This window comes from Rhinopithecus bieti, unplaced genomic scaffold (genome assembly GCF_001698545.2).
Source record: "Rhinopithecus bieti isolate Rb0 unplaced genomic scaffold, ASM169854v2 scaffold_48387, whole genome shotgun sequence".
Lineage (NCBI taxonomy): Eukaryota > Metazoa > Chordata > Mammalia > Primates > Cercopithecidae > Rhinopithecus > Rhinopithecus bieti.
The window spans coordinates 1,651,252-1,676,125 of NW_016819911.1; the positions used below are offsets into that span (position 1 = coordinate 1,651,252).

General features: G+C 37.4%; 1 protein-coding gene across 2 annotated transcripts in view; it reads right to left on the bottom strand.

Annotated features, from left to right (window-relative positions):
- Nucleotides 1–19,146, bottom strand: part of NDNF (neuron derived neurotrophic factor) — a 65,546-nt gene extending 46,400 nt beyond the window's left edge. Inside the window, exon 1 of one of the 2 annotated variants that reach the window (XM_017859303.1) lies at nt 19,122–19,146. The gene's annotated coding sequence lies outside the window, so the exon portion shown is untranslated. Of the gene's footprint in view, nt 1–549; nt 705–19,121 lie in introns of those variants that run through there. The other variant, XM_017859305.1, reaches the window with a different exon arrangement.
- Nucleotides 19,147–24,874: the final 5,728 nt, after the last annotated feature.

The window sequence follows — 24,874 nt, forward strand, 5'->3', positions numbered from 1 at the left end:
GGGCGGCGGGAGGATGCCGCAGCGACCCGCGGGGCTGGCGCGGGCTTCGCGGGCGGCCGCGAGTCGCACAGGCGCCTTGCTGGAGCGCCGCGCTGGGTGCGGGTAGAACCGGGCGCACGGGGCGGCAGCGGCGGTGGCGGGTGCGCAGCTCAGTTAGCTCCGCTCTCTCGCGGCTGGAAGCGGGGAGTGTGTGTTCGCTCCAGAGTGTCACCGCTGAAGCCTGGAGTCTCTTCTCCTCCCAGCCCTAACCCCTCCCGCCTCACCGCTGCCCGCCCGCCCCTCCCTCCTCTGCCCGTTGCCTCCCCCTCCGTCCCTCCTTCTCTCCCTCCCGCTGCGCGCCAGCGCGCGCGCACGCACACACACACACACACAGACACTCATACACATACACACACTCACACACAGACACCCTCTCCCTCCTTTTCTCTCTCCTTGTAGCCCTCCCTCCCTCTCTTTCTCTCACACACTCACCACCCTGCTCCGCAACCCAGCGCTCCCCAAACAGGACCCTCGCGGGCGGCATCGCAAGGGACACACTGCTGTCCTAACCTCAGTGCCACTCGGGGAGAATGAAGGAGGCCCACCGAGTCCCCGACAAAGCTGCAAAATCCAGGAGACGCGCACGCGGGACCATCACACTGTCAAGGAGACCGGGGTGCACAATAGAGGGAAACTCTGGGGTTGATTTGGGGGCAGGGAGGGGGACGTGTTAAATCCAGAAGGTTGGTGGTTGGAGGCGGAAAGCAGAGTGTGCAAACTGTGCATTCATGTCCCACTTTTCACCCGAACGCCTGCCTATCACAGCCTTCACTCAGAGAGCGCTTCCCCCTCGGCGCAGACCGAGCCTCCTCCGGTTTGAAACTCAGCAGCTGTTTTAACAATTGAAAAGCGGCCCTACAGGACCAGTGAAACTGAGCAGAGTGTGTGAAGCCATTAAGACTGACTAGGTAATTATGATAAGAAGTTACCTAATTAGCAACCTGGCCTGGGCTTAGGAAAACCAAGAAAAAAAAAAGTACCGATTGATTTACTGATCTCATTTTTGCAACTGAGAACCTGATTTCCTGCAAACCTGATTTTATATGAGTTCTAATAATATAAAATTATTTATTAAGATATAGTGTCAGTATTGAAAACACTAGTTCTGTTATTGCCACAATGAAATTAAGATAGATAAGATGAAAATCAGCCTTACCTCGGTCATATTAAGAAAGAACTATGTTCTTTTTTGTTAAATAGCTGGTCACAGAGGGTGGACCAATGCAGCTCCTAAAGTTTTGTGGCTCCTAAATGAAAACACTGCAGGAAATGGATTTATAAAACCGTTTATATGTCACAAAATAGTTTCGTAAAATTTTAAACACTAAAAAGGACATTTCCGATCTCTGTGCAAGCATATTTTTCGCAGGTGAGACACTGAGGTGGGAAAAGCCCTGCACTTAGGAGATATGATCTAGAGCAGACCACTGGGTCAATCATTAACAAACACTTATGAAGCCCCTGCTGTGTACCAGATACGTCTTAGGTGCTGAGATTTAGAGGTGATGGTGCTGCCTTTAAGGAACTCACCGCCTGACGGGGAGACAGAGGCATAAATGAAAATGTGATTAGCACTATAATAAATGCAGGATCCTGGTCATATGGGAGCATGGAAAAGGAAACAGCTAACTCCTCTTCAGAAGCTTCTCTTGGTAGAGATTTCAGTGTAGAGTTCTGAAGGACAAGGAAGCACAAGCATGTAGTGGGAGGGGGGAGGGCATTCCACAAACAGAAACAAGTGAAGAGGTTAGGAAAGTGTCAAAGTACATGGTGTGTCCTGGAAACTAGGAGACTAGGTGCGGCTGGACTGCAGGTGAAGTAAGCAAGGCCAAGCTGCACAAGGCTCTCTGGGTGTAAGGAGCCAGAACTTTCCTGGAGGTGGTGAGTAATTGGGAAACTGTTAAAGGTTTTAAGTTAGGAAAGATTTTAAAGTTTGTAAGTATTATCAGATAATGTGTTTTAGAAAGTTTCCTCTGGTTTCACTGTGCAAGACAAATAGAAGAGAGATCACAGTGAGGTTATTTCCAGAGGAAAAATTAGGTCTGAACTAAGGCAGCAGAAATGCTATTTGGAAGGTTGAGACAGCTCTAGAGATATTTAGGAAATACAATAGACAGAGCTTAGTGACTGATTGGACATAGAGGGTAATGCAGAGAAGAGAGTCTAGACTGACTCCGTTTTCTGGCTGGTGCACTAAGGCAGGGATGGTGCCACTAGCCAAGAGAAACACACAGAGGAGCAGTTTTAGGAGGAATGTAATGAGTTCTGTCTTAAACTTGTTAAGTTGGGGGTGCCTCTGTAACATCTGGGTGTCCTGCCATGTAGGCAGCCAAAAGGGGAGTTCCTAGGAGAGTAGATAGGAGCTGGAAGGGTACATTCAGGTGTCTGGCAAGCATGGGGGAGGAGTAAGGCAGCCAGGAAGAGAAGACTTAGGATGGGACGTGGCAGAACACCAATGTCTTAGGTATGGATGAAGGAAGAGGACCCTGCAAAACAAAGGGATGAACACCAGAGGAAGGGTAACAGAGTTTGACCGATGAAGCCAAGGGAGGACAGGGCTAGTGACCAGGGTAGAATGAGGCAGACAGAAGACAACCAGACTGAAAAGCTGCTGCTCCACTACAAAACGTCTTGGTATTCTTGAACAATGCAGTTGTAGTTTATGCGTTATGTGTATGAGGATCACTTCTCTCTTTGGTACATTGAGGTAACACTATCTACCCCCGTGCATTTCACAGGGTTGATTGGGAATTCAAATGAACCAGTGACTGGGGTATTGATTTAAAATTGCCATTAAGAAGAAACTGAGTGCTAATGATGTTAGAGAGACAACATTAATTCAGGCAATTAATGACAGACCTGACTATATAGGAAAGTTCCGTAAGGACTCTGTGAATTTCATAAAATTCATCAAAATATCTGTGTTTTGCGTATATCAATATACGCAATACTCTGTCTTCTCAAAAACTATGCCACCAATAAAACCAGTGGCATTGTATCTATTTATATGTACATACATATGTAAGTATCTTCAGTGTTTTGAGAGACTTGGGGAGTGTGCCATATTAGATAGAACATACATTATTTAGCCAAACAGGCTTATATTTAATTCTAGACTCTGAAAATTATTTGCTGTAGGACAAAACCTCTTTGAGCATTAGTGGCTTTTTTCAAATATAAAAATGGAATAAATTATAGTTGACTTACAGATGTTTCGTGAGGGTTGGATAATATAACATATTCAAGTGTTTGCAAGATATTTACATATTTATATCTGCATTTACTTTTAAGTCAGGAAATTCATAAATATGCAATTGGAGGAAAAAGCCAAAAACTATAAAGCCAAGAGTGAATTTAAGTCTGTTTAGGAGAACTACTAGTTGAAACCTATGTTTTAAGGCAGCAGTCTTCAAACTGTGGTTCGTAGACCCGTGGGGGTTTCTGAGATCCTTTCAGGGGAGATTTGCAAGGACAAAGCTAGTTTCATATTGATTCTAAGACATAATTTGGCCTCTTTGACTGTGTTGACATTTGCACTGATAATACAGAAGCAATGGTGGGTAAAACTGCTAGCACCTTAGCATGTTCAAAGCAGTGGCACCCAACTATCCTAGTAGTTATTGTATTTTTTACTGCTCCAAATGTCAATTTCACTTAAGAATGTCTTTGACGAAGAGTAAAAACTACTGATTTTATTAAATTTTAACTCTTGACTGTGTCTTTTTAATATTCTGTATGGCAAACTGGGGGGCACAAATAAAGCTCTTCTGCAGCATTTGAAGTACAGTTGTTTATCCTGAACGAAGACATTTATGTAACTGATTTGTGAGCTAAACTACCTGCTTTTTTATATGACATATTTTTACTTGAAAGAACAACTGACAGACAAACTATGGTTATTCAGACTTGGATACTTGGCACACACTTTTTTTTTCTTTTAACAAATGAATGAAGTCAGCCTGTCATTTCAAGGCAAACAAACAGCAATCTTTATTTCCAATGAAAAATTTGAGCTTTTGAGTAAAAAATTAGAATTTTGAAAACTTGTTTCTGTCACCACAAGCTTGACAGTTTCCCAGTACTTAAAGTCTTTCCTAGTAAGATCATGATCATTTAAATGAATGTGGTTTTAGATATCGTACAATGAAATGTATCAACATTTGGAAGAGCTGCACGACTCAGTGAACAAGTATTTCCAAATGACTGATAATGCATGATGATCTAAAATCATGCATAAGGATCCATTCAAAGTGCAAAATATACCAATGGGTTTTAATGTAACACATTGAAAAGTTAATTTATACGGTTTCATATTCCATACTGCAATTACAAGGTTTAAGAAACTACCATTTGCTGAGTTATGGTGTCACATTAAAGAAGAATATCCAGAATTGTTTGAAAAGATTATTGAAGTGTTTCTTCATTTTCCAACTACATATCTGTGAAAAATTGGATTTTCCTGATATACTTCAAACAAGACAACAAATTGCAACAGATTGAAAACAGACATATGAGAATTCAACTGTCTTTTATTAAGCCAGACGTTAAAGAGATTAACAAAAATGTAAAACATTTCTTTGGAAAATAATGTTATTTTAATGTGCTGTAGGTTTACTCTAGTTATTTAAATGAATTAATAAATAATCTAAAGATTTATGTTATAATTCATATGTTGACTGTTGAAAGAAATAACCTATATAACAAAAACTGCTTGGGGTCCACAATAATTTTCAGACTGTCAAGTGGCCCTAAGAACAACTGTCATATGGACTAGGCTCAATCATGAAAGAAGGTTGAAAGATCATCAGAAGCTTATAATAATATTCTGCCCTTGGATTGGCCATCACCTCAGTTGCATTGTATAATACAGTTCTCATTTTATACAAATGTAGATAGATCCTTCTGTACATAAACTTCTAGAGTGTTATAGTCGACATCTCTACAATGGGGACTGGGACAACAGAACGGATAGAAACCATCCTGCAAGTCCTGAAGCTTGGATAAAACAGTGTCATATCCCAGATCACACTAGCACCAGATAGTCTTTTGTCTTTTGGTTCAGTTTCAGTCTCTTCCTTAAACAATTCAAGAAGTAGTTCTCTAAAGTCTCTTAAAAATTAATGATCATCTGTAATTTGACACCTCTTACACACTTAGCCAATGTAAAGTTGAAACATCAAGTCTGGGTCACCTTTTATTCTTCCTGAGGGTGTTTATTCCCTTAATAAACATTTGCTGAGCACCTGTTATACGCCAGCCCTCTGCTCGCTGCTGGGAACAAGGAATAAATGAGGCCCTTGCTCTGAGGAACCTGCAGTGTAGTGAAGAATTAAGCAATTAGCAGGTGATATCTTAAGGGAATGGGGCAGTGCATAAGTCAGTGACCAAGGTGAGAGTGTGGCCTCAGGACAGGATTCTTGGAGAAAGTAACATCTAAATAGAGATCTGAAGGATGGATCAGTCATCCTAGGCTAACCGATGGGGGTGTGGGGTAAACGAGGGTTTGAAGGAAGAAGGAACATCATAGACTACAACATATTCAGGAAATGTTATGAAATTAACTATTACTTTAAAAATTACCCTAATTTTACATATGTACATAAGATCAACTGATTTTCCTTGTTTTAATTCATTCAGGAAGTAGAATGGGATGTTTTAAGATCATTATGGTACGTTTAACAACATCTTAAATCAGAATTGCCACTATCTTACAAAAAACCACTGGATTAAAATAAAAGATTAAAAATTATATTTAAGCCCTCAAATGCAATTTGCTTGAATTTCCAATGCTTAATTTAGGACATTGAAAAAATAATGTAATTCTCACTTTGTTCAAGGCAAGGAGCACAGTGCTAAAAGAGATACAAAAAAATCTAAAACATAGTATTTGCCCAGAAAAAGTCTGTAAGATGAGTTTAGATATATTTTCTTTGTTTCCTTTAGACACTCAATAAATATTTATTAAATGCCTGTTATGTTTCAGATGTTGAAGATACAGTATTAAAAAGACAGATATTATTCGTGCCTCAGAGAGCACACAGTATGATAGTGACTAGTTACTTGGCTTTTAAATATTACTTGTAGCATCAGATGTCAAATGACAACAGTCAAAGGAGTGCTAAGAATTATAGGATATAACTGACTCACCACTGGGAAAGATTTGATTTGGTAGAGAAGAGGATGAGAGCATCAAAACCACAGAAATGGCATCCAGGAAAGGTTCACAGAAAGGAAACACCAAAGTACATTTCAGAGGCAGTGAATAGAGTCATTTGGTGAGACGGATTTTGCTAATGAAGTTAGCAGAAGAAGAAACTGGATACCTAGGTTGGGCAAATTGGAGAGATCATGTAGTAGAGGTTCAGGCTTCATCCTCTTGGCAGTGAGTAAAACCTAAAGGAAAAAAAGCAATAAGGCAAATGCCACTTGCCACACTTAAGAAGGACTCTGGTGGTTTGTAAAAGAGACATTATCTTGATTGCAATTAATGGGTTCCTCTGATATAAAAATCCCTGATTTGTTTGCACTTCAGAGTATATATCCACCCATCATCCCATTTCTTATGAAAGTTTTTACTAATTGATTTATTACACTATATCATTTACTTGCTGAAAAAATTAAGGTTTTTTTAAAATGTCGATACTGAAAACATTTCCTAACCGCCTCCTGTGTTCTAGAAGAAGGAATCCACTGATAATGTTGAGTCTCAGCCGGTGATCCCACAACTATTCTCTGGTCCAGGTTAGTTAACCAAAGCAGCATGGATGGCTGTTTCCAGGAGACTGTTCTGTATCAATCTTGCAGCAATGACAGTCAATGCAAGCCTAAGCTAGCAGCAGTGTTGTGAGGGTACTAAAGCTACACGTGAAAATAAAGAGATAAAATACTGGTCCAGCCTAGAGTATGGAAAGGGCTGAAAGAAACGGGTGGAGATAGATCCTTAAATGTAACAGTTTGAGATTGTGTGATTAATACATTCCTATAATTTGAGTTCATTTAATAATTGCTTTATTTTCTACATCCCATGGCTTGTTTAGGCACAGCTAAAGAAGAAAACTCTTTCATGTGAGCAGTTTGGCCCAAGTTCCTGATAGCTATGTGCCAGTGATATCATACTGCCTTGAGGCCACAAAGACATAAAGCCTGGTTATTTTTTTAAATGTTTTGAAGCTGAATGGAATCAGATGTAGTGGAAAGAACACAGACATCCAAGCCAGAGGTCTTGGGTACAGTTTCCTGCACTGACATTTAATAACTCTGTGACTGTGTGAACTTGGAAAGTCATTTAATCTTTCTGAAGTTCAGTTTCCTCATCTGTAAAATGGGGATAATAAAATTTCTCTAATAAGGTTATTGTCAGGGTTAAACTATTTTGAGTATGTAAAGCGCCTGATATATAATAGGCGCTAAACAATTGCCTATATAATAATCGCCAATTCTTACTCCCAGGATTCAATTTTCCTTCAAATAAACAAAACATTGCCTCTGCCTAATCAGAAAACTGTACTTTGTAAGTGAAAAAATAAAACAAAAGGAATCACTTAGACCCTGCTTGTTAGGATGGCCAAAATGATTAATTTCAGGTAACAAATCAAAAACTCTTCCCTTTACTAATTCATTCCTAAAACATCCAGTGAAAAAGACATTATTTGCATTTCACAGATGAGAAAACTGAGGTTTATGGCCATCAGTGGCTGAGCAGGGGTCTGAGCCTCATTCTGTCAAACTGCAAAGCCTGTGTTCTGAACCAACTCAAGCTGCCCCAGTATATTACTTGGAGCCTCTATCAACTAATTTCACAGATTTTTTTTTTCTTTTTTGGTACTGTCATGTTAATGGGCATTATTTAAAAAGGGATCTTACCACAGAATTTGATTTGGCGTCTCCTTGTTGGCACCATATAAGAGCAAATCTAACCACATGTAGTGTTTTCACAAAAGTGTACCTATCCATCAATTCTAGCCACAAACCTCTGAGGTCAGAAGTCTCAAAGATTAAGCCAGAGGGAGGTGGAATAGTCCAAACTGATTTAGCTGTTTGAGTCTTCTCTTTTATTTGAAAATCATTTAAACTCTGTCATTGACACAGTATGAGTTCTTTCCTAAAGACATTTAAAAAACTAACTTCTCTATGAAAAGCAGTGAAGAGGAGGGCTAACAATTTTAAAATCTCACCATGTCAGCTCATAAAAGTAGGTATATAATTATATATACTTTTGATTCAGCCAGTTTCTATTTCAAGTAACCTGTTAACCCTAGAGCTGAGTTATTTTTTTTTAAAGGAGGGAGATCTCCACCTTAGCCTTTTGGTCATTTAATCACTTATTTATTAAGTGGTTTCTAAGTGCCTGCTATTGTCACTCACTGCTCACTAGTCCTCACGAGAGCAATCTTCAATAGGAATTATGACAATTCCTATTTTGGACATGATGCTACTGAGGCTATCAGAACTTGTCATATTTCTAGCCAAGAAATTTGAACCCAGGCAGTGCTTTTAGCTATTATACTCGCTCCTCCCCTTTTGAAATGGATTCAAGGTAGTCACTCACAAATGTGGAGAACAAACTGAAGAAAGAAAGAATAAGCCAAGTCCAGTCATCTTAACAACCATTTTTAACTGTTTTCTAGTAGTTTGGTGTAGAAAGGAAATTTCCCTAGAGAAAATAAAACCTTAGTAGAATAGCATTATTTTAAAATTATGTTAAGCTTTTCAATGTGTGTTATCAGACTCAAATGTATTAAATTCCTTATTGGATTAGACCAGTTAACACTGGATTTTGTCACATTTCTACTTTTAAATACCACCTCTAGGAAAGAAATGTGTTAATATTTACTTCATTATGCCAAATCAGATTCTATTGTAAAACTAGATCAAAAATGAATCACTACTCTATAAAATGCAAAAATCTGTATGGGACTGTAATGAGAAACAGGGACTGTTCTCATTTTCTGAGCGCAACTTCTCAACTCTCATTATGCTCTGTTGAAGAAAAAATGCATTATTTCAGGTCATTTAAAAGAAGTAGGGCCATTTTTTTTCTAGATAATAAATGGTAATTGAATCACTGAAATGATTTTGGGAAAACAGTTTCCATACCAATAGTGTCTAATGTAACTCTGAAAACTCTTGGTGGTGTATAAAAGGGGAAAAATTTGAATTTTTCTAATGTAAGCTTAAATGTACCAGTCGAAATTACTTTCATTCTTTCAATGTAATCCTTAATGTTTTTCTCATCCAAAAAGTATAACCAAACATAAGAGGCCTTGGGGAAGATTTGTCTGCTTTTGGTCCTCCATTTAAAGCCTTTTATTCCAGATTGCGTCCCTCTCAGTAGTTTCTAAGGGGGAACCATAAATAATGTGATAATCATAGTGGTATTCTATCACTTTCAATTGCCTAGCTGAAACTACTCAATGAAACTCTGAGGGAATTCCTATTTTGAAGAAACTGCAAATTTTTTTTTTCTTTTGCAATTAGAAGAAGAGAATAACATGATGAAAATTCAAATAGGCTTGAAACTCAGAGGTCATTTGAAACACTAAACTCAAAAGAACTCATTTGTACATCTGTCAAAACATGAGAAAATCACTCTGATTTTGAAAGGACTTTTCAAAGACCTTATCTATGTGGGAAATTGCACACTGACCTGTAAGGATTATGTAATTTGTGTTAAACAGGGTCTCATTCAAAGACTAAAGATAATCTTATATCCAATCAATTTTAGACCAGAATTTTTGTAATTTATTTTGAATAACAGTGTTCTTAAGGGAATCAGTCATACAAATCAAGCGGGACTCAAATGCCAAAAGAACTTCAAAAGCACTAGAAGTGTCTGGCTCCCTTTATCTTTACATCAGCAAACACATTTACAAACCTTCTATTTGCTTCTTCTCTGGATTTCAAGGTAAGTGCAGCAGGGCACAATGTAGAAGAAACACAATAAAATGAAGGATAAAGGCACTGAGTAAGAGGAGAAAAATAGAAGAGAAAAGAGTGAAGAGAAGAGGAGATAGTGGTTAGGGCTTAAAATAGTGGTGGGATAATAATGACAGGTAAAAGCATGAGGGTTAAGGATAGTTAGTAAAGAGCGTGGAGGCAGAGGATATAAGAGATGAAGACGGCAGGAAAATAATGAGAAGCAGTGTAAATGCACTGGAAGAGTCAAGAAATCTAAGGGAAAAAAGGGACAATGTGTTACTCAGTACCAAAACTAGAAGTAGTGCCAGAAAAGTGGGCTACATAACGTAGGAATTACAGAATAATGGGAAAGGCTGAAGATGAAAGAGAGGTTTCCAGAGCAGTGAGATGAAAATGTTTTGCAATTTTCTACCACAATACATATTTAACATCAAAAAGCCAAAATTTATATGATGAGAAAATATGAATAGAATGGAGAAGCACAATATTGATGGGGGGTAAGGGTAGCATATTTCCAAAATTACCATCTTGCTACTAGTTAGTTAGGAAAGCTTTAAAAAGCTGCTTGATTTTTTCACTGGCAACAGAAAGCTGAAGCAGGGAGGATCTTAAAGTTAGAGGGGTCCTTTTGGTAAAAGGAAAGAAAGCAAATTAGATAGTGTATTTGTTCCAAGTGAGATTTGAGCCAATTTGCCTTAAAGCAGGATTTCCCAAAAGTTTTCTATATTTGAACACAGCCTCTACTATTACTCAGTTTAAGCTGTGGATCTTCTTTTTACTAAATAGCTTATTCAAAATTAACAACTTAAATAGTAATATCTGTTTTATGTGTGGGTTACTTTTTTTATCTCATACATATTAAACAAAATATTTGCTATAGAACCACCTAAAATAATATCTAATTCTCTTCTTGCTTTGCATGCATGGGAAGTGTGATATTCCTAGACTAATATGAAAGGCAGGAGGGATCTTGTCTTATCCTTCACAGTAGTGGGAAGCCCTGAAAGATTCTAAGGAGGAAAGAAATACAGTAGAGGAATGGGCAGTGAATCCCAAGGCCTGCAATGGGGTAGGGCTGGAGAAGGGGGAGCAGAGATGACGAAATGGTCTCTTGAGGCCTGGTATGGAGGCTGAGCACTGTCACTTCTGTCTCGTTTTATTGGTCTCACAAAGCGATTCAAAAGCCTGGTCCAGATTCAAGAGGTGAGGAATCAGTCTCCACCCCTGATGAAAGGAACTGCGAAGAATTTGTGGCCATTTTTAACCCACCACAACTTCTATAATTACATGTTCAAAAGCTCAAGAGAGAGTCATTGACATAATTCAAAAGAGATGATGTTAATTTGGAATGCCCCCAATTTCATGTACTTTTGAAGATATAATATGTGTAGAACTGAGCTTTACAGAATTAGGTCAGATAGAAAAGGAAGATAGCTACAGTTTTATTTTAATTCTTACTTTCATTTCTCTTGATCCAGACATAGGTATTCACACTCACAGAAACACAAACAACTCCTGGGCTAGTGTGGGCTTCTTGCACTATCTTTGTTCATGTGAACTAGACCATTTTTATAATATGAATGGGAAGAACCAAATTAAAGGCCATCTTAATTTATTTTAACCTAAAGAAAACACACAGTTTCTTGGTTTTGTATGGCATCTCTCAACGGGTGAAACGACTAATTCAAGCATCTGAACAGAAAAAAAATCATTTAGGAGAGCGGAATAGTTCCATTTTAGAGTGGAAGTGGAGAAATGATTTATATTCCACTTAATTAATTCTTCATAAAAGTAATATGACAGTGTTTTGTTTAACTCTTCTAGTATATTGTTGTTCCCTCAAAAGTATGCAAGGCAATAATGTCAACATTCCATTAACCAATGTTTTAAGAAACAAGGGGAAGTTCACAGGTCTTTCCAAAACAATGTAGAACTTTTCATTTTTTTGGCTCATTGTTAGAGTTTGGGTTTTCTTTATTTTTTTTTCTGTTTGTTCACCTGTTTTTTAAAAGTCTGAACACGTATGAGGTTCCCTTTTGAATTTTATGTAACATTTTGTGACCAAAGTGAAGCTATTTTCACTTCATTTTTAATGCACTTCTCCCTACCCTGCTTTGTGGTGTTGGAGATAAACTCTACAAAACACATTTCTGCTTTGCCAGCTGCTCCTGTTAGACTCTGCTCATCAGTGATTATGGAGGGAGAATGCAAGGGTGGAGGAGAGAGAAATAACGCGTTTCTTTCTCATGCTTCCTAGTTTATTCCTACTTCTGTTTTTGCATCTTCTTCCTGTCTCCTTCAATGTAGCTATAGTTATTTACTTGGCAGTGGCAGTATTTTGTAGAAGCAGCTGTTGACTCCAGTTCACAGTTTTCCCAAGCTTTAGAACCAGCTTCATCACAGTCCCTCAGAGACGTCGGTGCCAATTTACCAGTGCCCTGTCCTTGAGGTCGAAGTCTGTTTCACAGCTCGAAGGCAGTAACACTAGCCTACTCAGAGCCTCTTCCTCAGATCAATTTCAGCTCCACAGAGCCCCTCCATGGTTCTAACTCTAAGTTTCTAGATTTTGACAATGCCACCTCTTCCCTTTGTGCTCCAGGACAGGGGTTGTAACTGCTGTCTCAGTTGCTACCTCTGTTCCTTTTTGCTTTTAGTTCTTTGATACTTAGTTATAACAGATATGGTTTCTCTCTTCTTTTATATAGGAAACAAAATACATATTGTTTCCTATATAAAAGAAATTCAAATTTTAGATTGGTTTTATTCTTATTGGTGAAATTTCATTCATAAAGTGACTAAAGACTCTACCAAATATTTAAAGAAGCATTAATGCCAATTCTTCTCAAAGTCTTCCAAAAATTGAGCAGGAGGTAACATTTCCAAATTCATTTTATGAGGCCAGCATCACTCTGATACCAAAGCCAGACAAAGATACTGCCAGAAAAGTATAGGCTGATATTTTTTATGAACACAGATGTAAAAGTCCTCAATAAAATGCAAGCAAAGCAAATTCAACAGCACAGGAAAAGGATTATAAACCATTATCAAATGGGATTTATCCCTGGAATGCAAGGATGACTCAACATATACAAAGCAATAAATGTGATACAACACATTAACAGAATAAAAAAAACTATATGATCATCTCAATAGATGTAGCAAAAGCATTTGATGAAATCCAACATCCTGTCATGATAAAATGCTCAACAAATTAGGTATTAGGAATGCCCCTCAACATAATAAAGGCCATTTATGACAACCTACAGCTAACATCATACTCAATGCTGAAAAACTGAAAATGTTTTGTCTAAGATAAGAAACAAGATAAGGATGCCCAGTTGAACCCTTTTATTTAACCTAGTACTGGAAATTCTAGCCACGGCCATTAGACAAGAAAAATAAATAAGTGGCATCTGAATTGGGAAGGAAAAATTTAAACTGTCCCTGTTTGCAGATGGCTTGATCTCATATGTAGAAAACCCTAAACACTCCACCAAAAAACTCTTGGAGCTAGTAAATTCAGTAAAGTTGCAGAATATAAAATCAACACACAACAACTGGTAGTGTTTCTATACTCTTAACAATAAACTGTCCATAAAAGAAATCATGATAGCAATTCCATTTACAATAGCTACATTTAAAAAATATTTAGGAATAAATTTAACCAAGAAGGTGAAAGATCTGCATACTGAGTATTATAAAACATTGATTAAAAAATTGGAAAAGACACAAATTAATGGAAAGATATTCCATGTTCATGAACTGGAAAAACTAATATTATTAAAGTGGCCATAGAACCCAAAATGATTTACAAATTCAATGCAATCCTTATCAAAATTCCAATTACATTTTTCACAGAAACTGAAAAAACAATTGTAAAATTCATATGGAACCATAAAAGACCCCGAATAGTCAAAATAATTTTAGGCAAAAAGAACAAAGCTGGAGGCATCATACTACCTGACTTCAAAATATACCACAAAGTTATAGTAATCAAAACAGCATAGTATGGCTTTAAAACATACACACAGACAACTGCAACAGAATAGACAGTCCAGAAATGAATCCATGAATTTATAGTCAATTGATCATCTACAAAGTTTCCAAGACAATACAATGGGGAAAGAAGAGTTTCTTCAATAAATGATATTGGGAAAACAGAATGTCCATAGGCAAAAGAATGACATGGAACTTTGTGAAAATGACATCACATACAAAAGCCAACTCGAAATGGATTCAAAACTTAAATGTAAGACTTGACACCACAAGAATACTAGAAGAAAACAGGGAAAAATCTTCTTGACATTGCTCTGGGCAATGATTTTTTGGATATGACCCCAAAAGTATAGGCAACAAAAGCAAAACTAGAAAAATCAATTGAACCAAACTAAAAAGTTTTAGTGCAGCCAAAAAAGCAGCCAACAAAATGAAAAGACAGCCTATGGAATGAAAGAAAATGTTTGCAAATTATATATCTGATAAGGAGTTAATATTCAACATATATAAGGAGTTTAAACAACTCAATAGCAAGAAAACAAGTAACATTAAAAATGGGCAAAGGGTTGTTTATTCATGTTTTAGCCCACTTTTGATGGGATTGCTTTTTTTTTTTATTGATTTGTTTGAGTTTGTTGTAGATTCTGGATATTTGTCCTTTGTCAGATGTATAGAGTGTGAAGATTTTCTCCCACTCTGTGGGTTGTCTGTTTACTCTGCTGACTGTTCCTTTTGCCATGCCAAAGCTCTTTAGTTTAATTAAGTCTCAGCTATTTATCTTTGTTTTATTGCATTTGCTTTTGGTGCTTGGTCATGAAATACTTGCCTAATCTAATGTCTAGAAGTCTTTTTCCAATGTTATCTTCTAGAATTTTTATGCAAATGGCCAACAAACATATGAAAAAAATGTTCAACCTCACTAATGATCAGGGAAATGCAAATCAAAACCACAATGCAATACCATCTTACTCCTGCAAGAATGACCATAATCAAAAAATCAAAAAAACAGTAGATGTTGGCATGGATGCAGTAATCAGGGAACACTTCTACACTGCTGGTGGTAATGTAAACTAGTACAGCCACTATGGAAAACAGCATGGAGATTCCTTAACAAATTGAAAGTAGAACTACCGTTTTATCCAACAATCCCGCTACTGGGTATCTACCCAGAGGAAAAGAAGTCATTACACGAAAAAGATACTTGCACAGGCATGTTTATAGCAGCAGAATTCTCAATTGCAAAATCGTGGAACTAACCCAAACATCCATCCATCAATGACTGACTAAAGAAACTATGGAATACTACTCAGCCATAAAAAGGAATGAATTGACAGCATTTGCAGTGACCTGGATGAGATTGGAGACTATTATTCTAAGTGAAGCAACTCAGGAATGGAAAAACAAACACCATATGTTCTCACTGATATGTGGGAACTAAGCTATGAGGACACAAAGCCATAGGAATGATACAATGGACTTTGGGGACTTAGGAGGAAGTATGGGAGAGGGGTGAGGTACAATAGGGTTCATTGTATACTGCTCGGCTGACGGGTGCACCAAAATATCACAAATCACCACTAAAGAACTTACTCATGTAACCAAATACCACCTGTACCCCAATAACCTATGAATAATATAAAAATTAAAAATGAGCAAAGGAACTGAAGACATTTATCAAAGGAAAACATACAAACGGTGAACAGATATATTTTAAAAAGTTCATCATCATTAATTATCAGGGAAATGCAAATCAAATTCACATGAGATCTCACCTCACACCAATTAGAATGACTGTTTTTTTTTTAAAAAAAAGCAAATGATAACAAGTGTTGGCAAGTATGTGGAGCAAAGAGAACCCTTGTACCTTGTTGGTGAGAATGTAAGTCAGTACAGCCATTATGGAAAACAGTATGGAGGTTCCCCAAAGGAAATGAAACCAGTATGTTGAAGAGATATAACTCTCCCATATTTATTGCAACAGTATTTACAATAGTCAGGATATGGAAGCAACCTAAATGTCTATTGGTGGGTAAATTGATAAAGGAAATATGAAATACACTTGCATGTGTGTGTAAGATAATGTGTGTAAAATAATGGATGATGGAATACTATCTAGACTTAGAAAAAATCCCATCCCATCATTTGCAACAACATGGATGAGCCTGGAGTACATTATGGTAGGTGAAATAAATCAGGCACAAAAAGACAAATACTATATGATCTCGCTTAAACTTGGAATCTGAAAAAATTGAACTCATAGAAACAGATAGTAGAATGGTCTTTGCCAGGGGTTGGAGGTAGGGTGAGGAATAAGGAGGTGTTGTTCAAAGAGTCTTAAGTTTCAGTTAGACAGGATGAATAAATTCTGGAGATCAACAGTGCACATGGTGACCACAGTTAACAATAATGTGTTGTATACATGAAAATTGCTAAGAGATTAGATCTTAAATGTTCTTGCCACAAAAAATGATAAATATGTAAGGTAATTAATATGTTAATCAGCTTGATTTAATCATTTCACAACACATACATACATCAAAGCATCATGTTGTGCAATATAAATATACACAACTTTTATTTGTCAATTATACCTTAATAAAGCAGGTGGAAAATGTGACGAAAGAGAAACATGGATGATAAAATAGCAACATAAAGTTAATCGTGATCAATTGAAGTGTGGTCTTAAAAGTTCAGACTATATCTACCCAAAGGGTCTAAAGAATATAATCTTTAGGAAATTTCAGGATTTACAAAACTCACTTGAAGTGGTTTAAAATTAGACAGACTTTTAATATTGAAATCACATACTTAGGGGATGGAGTTACCAAAAGAAAATAATACTATATAATTAACATCAATGTAGACTTTTCACCTAACAATTTGAATGAACTTTGTAATACTGACACTTTTAGCTAATTTGTACAATATTCTCACGAATATAATAGGATGCAAATATCACACATATGAAACAGCCAAAAATTAAGATTGTTTCAAGTATACAAGATTCAAGCAGAAAATCCAAATAAAACATTTTATATGCAACTAAGTTAAGCAAAGGTATGTAGAAGAAAAAAGTAAATGTGCGAGAATAGGGACCATTTAGTTATTAGGGTTCTGAGCAGAAGATGTAGCAACTTTGGGCCTCATCATGCCCTGTGTTCCCCAGGGGGATTGTGTGCTGAGAAAGATGGCCTTTTCAGACTTATGACAGAATCTTTCTCAGTGACTGAGTGACTCTTAATTGTAAATACAGTTAACAGTGCAAGTAGGCCAACTGTAGGTGTTAGCCCTGGGTGTTGCTGACTTCAAAGGTGTTAAGTGGAGCCTTAGGCTGGAGGAAAGTGTGGGGGCAGTTGGAAAGATGTATAAAAAGTTACATAATGACTTACATATAAATAGAAAATCTATGGAAGGATAAACAAAAGTAATAGCATCTCTTGTCCCTATAGGGGTGATCTGAGTGGCTGGGGGACAGGATGGAGAGACTTGCCTTTCACTATGTACTCATTTGTACTTTTTGAATTTTGTACAAAGTTTATATATTACTTATTCAAAATACAAATAAAATAACCAAATGTTTAATTCATATTTGTATTGTCCTTTACAGTTTCCAAACAGCTTTCTCTTCCATAATTCCCTCTGGTACTTGCAAAAAGCCTGTGAAGCAAACATGGCAGGTATTCTCATTTTATATGTGAATTAACTGAGGATACAGGTGTCTGACTTCCTCCATATCATACAATCAGTTAAAGCTTAGGTTTAACACAAGGTTTTCTGCCTCCAAATCCAGCATTTGTCCCATCATAACTTGCTTTCTTGGGTATGCCAAGGACCACAAAACAAATTGGGTAGAAAATAAAATCTGCCTGTACAAGACAGAATTGATGGGCCAAGCTCTGGGCTATGCAGCGTTCTAGGCCTTGTGGAAAGACTATTACTGTAGCCATAGCAATCTACAAACCAAAGAGTGGACCCAAAGTTCCATGCCACTGAATCAGAATAAATATGTATTGAATAATGATTGCCCAGGCATTATTCACAATCCTTACCAAGAATTTTACCTATCTCTCCAAGACAGGTATTATGCCCATTTTGCAGATGGGAAAATCGAGATACAAAAAGATTACACAACCAATATGTTAAGCTAAAAAAATGATAAGACTAAAGTATATCTTCAATTCATCTTTTCTAAAGTCTAGTGTTTTTCCAGGTACTGGGCTGGTTGCTCTTTTGGATACATAGATAAAGAGAGCAGCTGCCTCAAGAATAGAAGTGTGTGTTGTGAGGTAAGGAGAGAAGAGAATGGTTGGTCAGAGAGAAGGAAGGTCCTGTGAAGACTAATTCTGATGAATCTAGGTATTACAAAAGTAGTCTGAGCAAAACACTGTAACAATTTAAAGGAGGAAGCCATCTTGGCCTCCTTTAGATGAGTTAGACATGGCTTAACAAAAGAGCTAGGATAAGAAATAGACTGAAGAATTACTAGGAGCTTGAAATATGGAGCAGGCCTGTGCGAATAACTTAATGACTGACGTTGTCTAGAACATAAACCATATTTTAAAAATTGTCTGTTGTATCCTCCATATCAGATCTTTATGTTACAGGAGCACTTTGGACACTGCCAAGATACTGGTGATTAAAGCTCCTTAGGGGAAACAGTGCAAAAACCAAAAACATGATTTGTTAAAATGAATGTATGTAAGGTGGAAAAGAAGGAAAGAAAGCATGGGAGGACTGCTTCTACTGCCCAATTTTGTATCAATCTGTCTTGGCTGAGCTCTGCTTTATACTACTGTCTCATTGTGGTAATTATTTAGTGCACTGTTAAGAGACACAGAAATGCCAAAGTAGGCTGGATGCAGTGGCTCACGCCTGTAATCCCAGCACTTTGGGAGGTCGAGGCGGGTGATCACAAGGTGAGATCGAGATCATCCTGGCTAACACGGTGAAACCTCATCTCTACTAAAACTACAAAAAATTAGCCGGGCATGGTGGTGGGTGCCTGTAGTCCCAGCTACTCGGAAGGCTGAGGCAGGAGAATGGCGTGAACCTGGGAGGCAGAGTTTGCAGTGAGCCGAGATTGTGCCACTGCACTCCAGCCTGAATGACAGAATGAGACTCCATCTCAAAAAAAAAAAAAAAAAAGACTAAAGTAACCTTTGCTGTACCTGTCAGCTCTGTCCAAGTCCAAGCCCAAGTGGAGCATTAGGTTGGTTGAGTGGCCGAATTCACAACTCCTGCTACCAAATATGCTCTTCCCTCAGTCTCAAGTAGTTTTCAGTCTGAGCTCCCCAGATATTTTGGACCTTTGAAAGAGCATCAGGGGTTTTTACAACAGAAATTTTAATTGCCTAACAAAATGATTCTTTGATTCTACCTGTTGCATGTATTGTAGTTCCAGATAAGGTTTTATTAATTATTAAAAAATACAATGATAGAAAACATACATCATTGAAATAAATTCTCAGTGTTGCAAGATTTGGAAATTCTGAGCCAGGTCAAGGGTTTCTCATGCAAGCTACAAATGAGAAGCAAGGTGGTGAGCAATAACACTGTGTAATGGAAAGAGCACTGGGTAGGAGGGTATGACAAATGGGTTCTTCTGTGATCCTATTAACAGGATGGGAGGTTTGCCACTATGTGGTGGGATGACCTTAAAATAATATCTTACCTCTCAAGACACCTTTTCTCCCAATCTATAAGATGCAAGAACTGAAAAGGTGACCCTCATTTGTCCAACTCTTGCCAGTAAGATGCTGAAAACTTTCTAGGATTAAAGAAAACTGCTATTTATTTATTTATGGTAGGTTGTTAGCCATTTTGGACAGTGAAAAAATGTTTCATTTGATGTGAATCTGTAAACTGAGCTGAAAAATTCACTTCAATTTGTTAATGACTGACATTATCTAACACCAAGTGATTTCTCTAGGAGTTCAATATAATCCATGATAAATTACTTCTTCAATATAAATGTTGCAATATGCCATTATATACAAAGACTGAATATATGGACTTTCCCCTGACCATTCTATTTGTTCTGACTTCATTAAAGATTAACATTGATTACCACAGGATGACTCGAATATTGTGCATAATATGGATACTGCATGCCAGTTTGTGAGCCTGCAGTTGTGTAAAAAGCAAAAACAATTAAGCATCATCTGTAAGATGCAGAATGCTACTAGAGGTACATGGGGATGCATGCTAGACCCAGGTGCAGTAAGTTAGCTGAGATTTTCTGGAAGGAGACATGTAAGCTGAGAGGCTGGGTAGATGAGAAGGAGTTAGCCTTACAAAGGGGCTGAGAGGTGAAAGTAAGAGCATCTAGACATAGGAAACAGCATGTGTAAAGGGCCAGAAGTGAGAGTGACCAGAGCATGTTGAGGGAACTCAAACAGGTTAAAAGAGTGAGACTAGTGGGTTTGAAGGGGGTATGACCACATGAGGCCAAAGTAGTGAGTGGTGGTCAAGTTATGCATACCATTATAAACTATCTTAGGGCAGTGTGACATTATCCTATAAGTCATTAGAGTAATTGATGTGTTCAATCGGGGGAATAATCCAATTTGTATTTGTCAAGTTTATTCAACCTTCAGTGTGGAAAGTGATGGCCGGAAAGCAAGACTGGAGGCAGAGTGACAATTTACAAGGCCATGACACAAATCCAGGTGGGAAATTATGATAGTCTTAACCAGGGCAGTGGGATAGACGTTGGAGCAGAAGGAGCGCATTCAAAAGTTTTGTAGATGGTAGAACTGGCAGGGTTCCGTATTTGATTAAAATATGTAGTATAGGGGAGAGAGACAATCCAGGGAACATACTCTGGTTTCTAGCTTGGGAAACTTGATAAATAGTACTGCCTTTCAATGTGATAAGGAACAAAAAATAAGAAATGAATTTAGGTTAAAAGAGGAAATGTGATGAGTTTGGTTTGGGGCACATTGTACTTGGGTGCCTATGGGCCATCCAGAAAGAAATGTAGGAATACGCACCAAGTTCTGCACGGAACTGTAATCCCAGCACTCTGGGAGACTGAGGTGGACAGATCACTTGAGGCCAGGAGTTCCAGACCACCCTGGCTAATATGGAGAAACCCCATCTCTACTAAAAATACAAAAACTAGCCAGGCGTGGTGGCGCATTCCTCTAATCCCAGCTATTCGGGAGAGTGGGGCAGGAGAATCTCTTGAACCTGGGAGATGGATGCTGCAGTGAACTGAGATTGCAGCACTGCACTCCAGTCTGGGTGACAGAGTGAGACTCTTTCTAAAAAACAAACAAACAAAAAAATGTAGGAGTGAAGCTCAGAGGAAAAAAATGGATTGGAGATAAAACAGAGATACAGAAGTCACCAGCCTAACGGCATTTGAAGCTGTGGATTAGATGACCATTCAGGAAAAGTCAACAGAGTTAGAACAGAACAAGGCCAAGAAAAGAACACTGCCCAAGGTCACATTTTAAGAGATGAGTTGGGACATAAGAGGATGTCCAGGAACACACACACAAAATCACAGAAGTTCAAGGGAAGAGAGTGACTTAAAGAGGAAAGAATGATCAATAAATAGTGTTAGGTGATGTCGAGAGCCCAAATAAGGAAAGATTTAAGAAGTGGGCCAGGTGTGTTGCCTCACCCCTGTAATCCCAGGACTTTGAGAGGCTGAGGTGGGCAGGTAGCTTAAGCCCAGGAGTAGTTGTAGTGGGTAGTTATCGCCCAGCCTGGGCAACATGGTGAAACCTCCTCTCTACTAAAAAGACAAAAAATTGGCCAGGAGTGGTGGTGTGCACCTGTAATCCCAGGTACTTGGGAGGCTGAGGTGGGAGGATCGCCTGAGCACAGGAAGTCGAGGCTACAGTGAGCTGTGATCACATCACTGCACTCCAACCTGGGTGACAGAATGAGACTCTGTGTCAAAAACAAGAAAACCCCAAAACGGTCATTGGATTTAGCAAGCAGAAGGTCATTGGTGTCCTTTGTGGGAGCAGTTTCACCTGGGTCATGGAGATAAAAGTCAGATTACATAGGGATGAGAAGTTAGTGAAAGCTGTGGTTGTGGTGACAGCATGTGTAGAAAAAACTTTCAAGAGGTTAGCTATTAAAGAGAGTTGAGAAAGATGGTGCTAGACTGTATTAGGACAAAAAGGACTTGAGCATGTTTATATGCTAATGGGCAGAAGCCAATGATGAATAAGACGATAGTCAGTGGGAGGATATTTTTAAGGATGTGGGAAGGAAGATTTGAGGTACAGTACTGATGGAAGCCTTAGCCTTTGCCAGAAAAAGAGAAGGAAGCAGTGATGATAGTCCAGTCACAGGTTGGGTAACAGGAGGTAGTGTGATAAGTTTTGAGATGCAAAGATGAGTATTACAGGATCCCAGTCTTTGTTCAGTTTGAGAGAGAGAGAGAGAGAAAGAAAAAAAAAAAAAAAAAAAAACACATGCAAATAATTCCACTACTCAAGTCAAAGTAATAAATAATTTAAGAAACTTACAAGTCAAAAATAATGAATGGTACCTCAGAGACTGGAAAGGTTGTTTCTGATTGGGGTGAAGTAGAATTGCATAAGGAAGTGAAAACTTAGATGTGTCTTGAAGTATGTCAAGAATTTGGAGGTGTAGGCCATTGTATAGCATGAGAATAGTTTCAGCAAAGGAAACATATCAATAAAGTGAAGATGTGCAGAAAATGGTGAGTAGATAAGATTTGAATGAAACGTAAGATATGTAAAATAATAGCCAATAAATCTCAAAATATAAGTTGGAGCTTTATTGAGGAAAGCCATGCATATCAGGCCAAAGAGTTTGGCCTTGTTTTCAGCAGGCAGAAAGAAGTTACAGAATAATTTTTTGTAATGTTTAAAAAATGGAACATTTGGGAATCAGAAAAGTATGACAGCACACAAAAATAAAGGCATGGAAAATCTTGAATGCTCCAAAAGTATACTAGACATTCGATAAATATTGATTAATAAATACAGGGCTAGTTGGATGAGTGAACAAAGGAACACACAGACAGTCATTCTAACACTGGAATCAAGGGTTTACATAATTTTGCATTGACTACTTAATTATGTGAGTAGGCTGACTTCAGTTGCACCTCTGCTATTTATGCCAAACATCAACAATATATTCTTATTTACATAACAAAGTGGTCCACAGTCTCTTAGTAGACCAATTTTGTTGTCTAGCTTTAGGACGGGAAATTGAACTTCTAGACTTGTCAAAGTACACAATTTTCTAAATAAAATTTACAGAGTGTGAACTGCTTTTGTATTTCAAATAATATAATATTAAATCAAAACAATGTTTGAAACTTCATTTTTTTGAATGATTTAAAGGAGGAATAGGAAATTGTTATGTTAGTTTTTGAAAACCTTCCTTTAACTGCTAACTTATACTAAGGAAATATGTAAAAAACAAACCATTTACTCTCAAAACTTTACAAAAGATTCTTTTGTCAATTGTGAGAGCTTAGAAAAAATTTTAAGAAAGTATTACAGCTATTCCAACCTAATTTTAAAATGTCCCACAGCTTTTATAGAGAAAAAAGAACTACAGTATTTTCCATGACATCATGATGACTCAGACTTGCTTTATGAATTACATACTCTTTGATATTTCCAATTATTACCTCAAAGAGTTTGTGGAGGGGGCTGATTGATTTCCCTTTATCAGTTGTTGAAAGTGTACACTTGTGAGGCAATGTGTGGAAGAAGCTTTTCATTAAGTTGGAGGTTTGAAGCCTCCAACCAAAATGCTTTTATATTGCATTTAAAGTTTGCTTCCTCAGGATTGTATTTCGTAAAGATAATGTTAATAATTAATTGCAAAGCCATATTTAATTATAAAGCATAATATGCCATAAGGGGTTGAGTAAATACTTTCAAAAATATTAGTCATAAACACCATAGTAAGAAAACAAAGAATTGCTCAAGTGCTGCCTTAAGTATCCTAAAATAATGGCAAACCATGACAAATTTTAGTTAATAAAGATATTTTTATATTCGTGTCAGCAACTGCAAATAAGAATGGAATGTAATTTGCAAATGTACTATGCCATTTGCATTAGCAAATAGTAAAATATGCCCTTTAAATACAGTTGTGTAGACTGGGCAAGAATGTGTGAATACGCAATGATACTGTTTCTTTGAGAGCTTTAAGGCACTCACATCTAATCTATGTGTGTGTATTTTTCCAGACTTGAGGGTTTTATAATCTTTTTGTTAGATACTTTAGGTTTAGGGCTTTTATTTAACCCTCTAGAAATGTTTTATTTCTGACTCATGAAGCAAGTTCCCAAGATTCTGATTTTAAGGCATGTTTTTTAACTAAGATATTTTCTTTGTTGTCATTAAACCTATGAAACATATAGAAAATAAACTTAGAGAACTCAGCATTGAGACATCTTAAGTCTTAACAGAGATGCAACAATTTTCACAATATAAGCCTCCTATGACATGGATTTTAAATGCTGTCATTTATATAAAAAATAGGAAAGTAATAAAGGAATTATCTATCAGTTTTATGATGTAACTTTCACTGGGAAAGTTTTAGAAATAGGGTTTTTTTAAAGGCATCACCCTCGTTCTTTTGAAACAATACTTCCATCTAGTGGACATTTTACTTACGAAAAAACCTTTGATTTCAAATGTAAGTTTTTTCTTGTAATGAAATCAGCATTGTAGGAAAATAACACAGACAATAGCAGAGATAATTTGTTCAAAATATTAAGCTCACGATGAGCAAAATAGAAATCAAATGATTAAATTGTAAAGCAAACAAAAGTATCTGCCTATATAAAACTTTCCTATGTTTAAGAATTCACTAAAACTTTGGTACAAACTTGGCTAATTTATTGTAGAAAGCCAAACTAGATAATACAGGCCCTGGAGTAACTGTAACCAGAACCGAACTAAAACTTGGT